Source organism: Egretta garzetta, unplaced genomic scaffold, assembly GCF_000687185.1.
Source record: "Egretta garzetta isolate BGI_Z169 unplaced genomic scaffold, ASM68718v1 scaffold190, whole genome shotgun sequence".
In the NCBI taxonomy this organism is placed as follows: Eukaryota; Metazoa; Chordata; class Aves; order Pelecaniformes; family Ardeidae; genus Egretta; species Egretta garzetta.
The window spans coordinates 1,725,548-1,731,155 of NW_009258272.1; positions in this window are offsets into that span (position 1 = coordinate 1,725,548).

The following is a 5,608-nucleotide window of genomic DNA, read 5'->3' on the forward strand; positions in this document are numbered from 1 at the left end:
TCATCTCCAAGTCCCAAGAGAGCTCTGAAGGCCATAAGGGAGCTTGTGTTGCCCCCCAGGCCTTCTGGGTGCAGTTTTCTTGCATCCCCATGCCACAAGGTGATCCCACTGCAGTGATGGAGCATCTCTGAGGCTGATGGGTGCTATGCTCATGCCTCCCCACCTCTTGTCCTCCTCACTCATCCAGCCCCGACCAGCTCTTGGCAGTGTTACTGTCATAGCATCAGAGAGCTGCTGGCCAAGGAGCCAGCTGGACCTCATTACTGGCACTGCCAGACCCAGGTTCTTCCTGCTGGGGCTGCTGGAAGTTTCCAGTCAGGACCTCAGGTTGAAGGGATGGCACGGAGCCACCATCTTGATAACTGTCCATGGAAATAGCCGTTTCCCTTCTGGAGTCAAAGCCGTCTTCCCCTCAGGCCTCTCTGTTGGAAGCGGGATGGCCATTAACAGGTCCAGCTGAGCAGCCACATGGCTCTGCACTTGCCTGAACCTCCTGAAGGTCATGGCTCTGCAAATGGACAGGGAGAAACCTGTGGGCCTCAGAACTTTTTATGCACTAGAAAACTGCTTTGGATCATTATGGGGAAAAGATGCACACAGACAAACACGGTGGCTCTCCCTGCTGCTCGGCATGGTGCTCTGTACAATGCTGTGTGTTAACTCATCACTGAAGGGAAGGACATGAGCAGTGATGAAGCTACTGTTGTGTGAACTGTGATCTCCACACAAAAGTGAAGGCCAATGTGTGGAGAGGGCCAAACACTATGAGACATTGCCTAAAATAGCCCTTTTCAGAAGTCAATGCTATCTCACAGCTTGAAAGAGAGCATGATGTGCAAGCCCAGAGCATGTCAGGTTTTTCGCATTGGACCGTTTGTAGCTTTCTTCCTGCACTTCACACTTCCATCTGCTACTGCTGGGTTGGCTGCCAAAGACTACCTCTGGGTCTTCACAGCCTAAAGACCTGCTCCTGGGAGAAGCCACAGCAGAAAGACAATGCCAAGACTTGCAGAAGGATCCGGACTGGTGGGGAGGACAGGAGCCCAGAGCTCCCTTGTGAGGAGGGATGAAAGACCACAAAGTTTTCAGCCATCAGAGAATACAACCGTTTAAGTGCAATTGGCAGGAGAGATAGATCTGGAGAAATCCCAAAGGACCTCAGTCAGAAACCCAGATATTTTAAGACCACATTTGATGTGTCAGAGCACAGGTAACAGGCACTGTTCTTATGGAGATGAGTGTGTGCTGGTGACTAAGCCCGCCAGGTGCAAAGCTAAATCAGACACTGCTCAGGGCCTGTGTCCTGTTTAATTACCGTCTTGAGGAACAGGTTTTGCCTGGATCCAGGAAACCTGGTGGACAGGGAACAGGGGATCTGAGTCCAGCAACCACCTCAGCCACCAACCTAGGAGGTGAATGTGGGCAACTCAGTTCTCCATGCTGTATCTCTTCTCCCCTCTGCAATGTGTCTTGGCTCTTTAGATCAGCAATTTGGCCCAGAAAATTTTAGCACTGTGCATGTCTGTGCAGCATCCACCACCAAACTCTGATAACTTTTTAATTGCTTTTTTTCAATGGTAGAGTCCTCCTAAAAACACCCTGGAAGTTGCTCTGGGAACAGCTTCCAATTATGGGGAAAAAAAGGGTGATGATGTCTGCCATGAATTCCCTAGGGGGAGGATGGTGGAAGGATGGCACCTACTGTCGTCTCCCAGGATGCAAGGGGAGATTATCTCCCTTCTTCCCAGAGCTACTATTTCTGCTGCAAGGCATGGGCTGACCCTGCTGTCAGCTCCAGCACTGCACAGGAGGAGGGGACATATTCTAATGTCTGGGCAGGCGTTGCAAAGGTTTCTTGGTGCTGAGCTGCTTTCCCTTCCCAGCAGACCCGGCTTGTCACCTTAGATTCACTCCGATGTCACTCATTTAACTGAAGTGGCTCCATTCCCACCAATGCGCAGGACTGGGAGGACAGATCTTGCTGATGAAGCCAGCGTGTCTGCTAGCAGGGAGGACAGCCAGCAACAAACCAAGGGTATCTTCGCTCAGCACCACTTCTGAAGGGCACAGCTTGACTGCATGCACAGACCAAACCAGCTGAGGACCTTTTTCACAAGAAGGCTTTATTTTCCTCTGGCAAGTCAGGACCACACACCCATGGGAGTGACCTATATTTGAGGATGCTCCTTTGAGAAAGCTCCAGCAGCATCAGTCTGTTTGGCAAGCTGGTTCCTGGCACGGGGCAAGGAAGATGTACCAGCATATCTTCCCAAGAGGGTTTCGAGGCACCATGCTTGGCTGGCCCTTGTTCCCCATCTGTCTGTCTCCCCTTACCTTGTCTGCTGCACGCTGGCATCGTGGTGACTCATTCATGCCTGCTGTCTCCCTGCAGTAATTACCAGCGGAGCTTTCTGTCGTCACAGCTCTTAAGGTGGGCTCATGCTGGGATAAATAAGCTGCTTAGCAGCATGGAAAGAAATGGTATTTAAAGTTTAATATCTTTTTTTAGCCCCTTTTCAAAGGATGCTGATTTTGTGATCTGTTTGGGAAGATGCAGTAGGCTTTGTTTCTTTCCTTTGGCAGTAGGGAGAGGCACAGAGGGAGGAAAGAGAAATGGGTGTGTGCCTGTACATGTAGCATGGCAGAGCCAGGCTGTCTCCTTTCCCTCTCACCTCCCTAAGCTTTGCAAAAGTGACTGACACCCTCATTATACAGTTTAATTCAGGCTGGCAGCTTAACTTGGTGTTGCGGCTCTGGCTGTATCAGTGCTTTGCACCCATACCCCATTTGGTTCCTTGCTCAGGAGGAGAAAAAAAAAAAGAAAAAAAAAAGAAATATGACCTGGCAGCAGTAGGCAAAGATTGCTACCCACATTTCCAGGGGACCCTCTGGTCCCTGTCGTGGGTTTACATGGTCTGTGGGTCTCGGCTTTCTGGACTGACCATCCCAAGGGCCAGAGCAATGCATGGGGGAGCTCATGCAGGTGTGTGACAGCTCGGCTTTGTGCAGCTGTTGAGATTTCTCTCTGTAAACCTTTTCGAAGTTCAGTGTTTACCCATCCACCCCTAAATCTGGCAGGAAGGGGGGAAAAAAATAAACTAAGCAGCTCTCTCTCTCAGCCATGCAACCACAACGCTGAGCCCTCCCATGACACTTTCTGTCCAGGTGCTGCAAGCAAGAATTGCAGACTGCAGCTCACTATGGAGTTTAGCCAACACTTAGGTTTCTCCCAGCCTTCAAGAGGGGGATTTAAATAATTACATGTTAGATCTCCCGATACCTCTCCCCATGCATTGGGAAGACTCTCCACTGCCTCACACTTCTGATGGGGAACCTGAGATGTGCGGAGGGGTGGTGGTGCAGCCCTTCACCCAAAGGAGGTTTAAATCATCAGCAGAGCAGCAAAGGGACACCTGGACCTTCCTCAAGCCAAGTCCTTGTTTTACTCACTAGGCAATATTGCATCTTTTGGAGTGGGGAACCTCTATCCTAAACCAGGATAGATTCAAAGGCAGTAAGGAAAATTTTCAAGCCATGCTACAATGTTTTCTCCCTGATTTGGTCACTGGAGGCAGATTCAAGGAAGGCACCACTGGCACGCAGGGACAAGGAAGCTGTGGTGGGCACAATTCAGAGTCATCTGTGCCCGGCGAGGAGGCAGCCAGCATTAAGGAAAAGGGGTTGCTGCTGTTGCTGTGAATTATGCGTTCGGTTTTCATACCTCCAGAAAAGCTGGCAGACTCCAAACAAGCTCTCTGAATTCAAAGCCCCATGCATCAAGTTACCAGGAACATGTGAGTGATTCCAAAGGCTTGTACTGCTTTGAGTAACAATTTATAACAACAAAAGCCTCATTTAAGACAGGGACCCCTGTGGGAATGTTCCTATTCATTTCTCTCTTCTGTGGGTAATTGCAGAAAGATGACATTTAAGTTGTTTTACAAAAGTGGCAAGGAAAAAAAAATGAAAGAGGGGAAAAAACAGAGAGAAAGATGGTATGGTTGGATAGGGTGAAGGAGAAGATAGTCTGGCTAAGATTTCTAGAGGCCAGGGAGTTTACAGATAAGTGGAGAAAGGTTTGTCCTGAATAGCAATCTCAACTCACAGCAGGGCGACATCAGCTACGGGTACAGGACAGTGGAAATGAGGCATGGAGGTAGAAAAGCAACACTGGGCATGGGAGCACAGCTCAGCCCTCGGGCTGAGGAGCAGATATAAAGTGTGGGTGGGTGACAGTGCCCAGATACCACTGCCCGAGGTAGAGGACTGTGGTATGACCATGAACAGGAGAGCCCTGGCTGCCTGAATACCTTGGGGCTGGGAGCTGGCTGTCCAACCCCTGGATGCAAGTAGCCAAAGAGGCAAAGGGGTCAGTGACAGGGAACTTCAAACCTCTTCCAATATCCTGATGTAGAATGAAGAAGACCAAGACCCAAAGGTTGATAGAAACCCCCTCTCTCTATGCCAGAGAAATCCCTCTGGGATGAAAATTTACATTCCCCCTAGCTTGTGTGAAGGTGATGAACCCTCTTCTGTTCTGCAGATTTTCAGAGATTTACTACCTATTAGAGGAGTTTAAATGCATTCAGTGTAATTAAACCTGGGGGAAACACAAGCCTTTAATATCTCATGATTTCTAAAATATAAAAAAATTACAGCTTTCCCTGCCACTCCACAGTATTCCTGCCTGTGGGAAAGGTTTGAGGAACCCAGAGCTGGGACTGGTTTAATCCACTGAGCCAAGCAGATGCATGTATGTGTGTGTGCATGCGTGTGTCTGTGTGTGCAAAATCATTTTAATGATCCATAGCGGAGGGGCAAGTGGGTGAAGAAGGGGGGTGCCAACTGGGGCATGTTCCTGCAATGCAGGGATAATTGGCCCTGCAATGGTAATGACAAGCTCCTGTCAGCCTCTAACAAAGTGTGCAAGAGATGAAGTGACACCCTGACAGGTCCTGCCAATGTCCTGGCCTGCCCTGCCTCTGCCAAACAAATGATTACAGCCTTTCTGCTGACATTCAGGAAACTAAATTGGAGGTAATGACTCTCCTGAGAGGCCTGGAATAGGGATGGTGAGAGGGAGCCTCACAGCTTTGCACCTCACCTGGGACATCTTTTTTCCTCACTCTTCCCAACAAGCTCACAAGCTTTTCCCAAGAGAGCACACACGTGGATGTGCTGAGGTTATGCCCTCCCAATTTCCCTTCCTCAATACAGGTCCATGGCAATTCACCCATGCCAGCTCTGACCACCCAGTGAATCCTGGGCACAGAAATGGGATAGAGATGATGAACCTTCAACATCATCTGGGAGTGAATTCACCCAGTCTTTGGTTTTCCTTTTCCTCCTATGCTACATCTCAAACTCCCGTTCACACTCTACTTGCTTGATGTCCATGTATTTGCAGCTTTCCCCCCTGTACAGAAGCAAGGAGCCTATGTTAGGTGCATGCAGAAAGGACAGCAAAAGAACGACATGAAACACTTGTGTAGCTCCTACTACAGCAGCCCGGTTAACTCCAGTTCTGCCTTAAAGCTGAATCTCATATCGCCAATGGTACATGGCCATACAAGAATAAACTGATGAAAATCTCTGTAGGTCTCTAGGA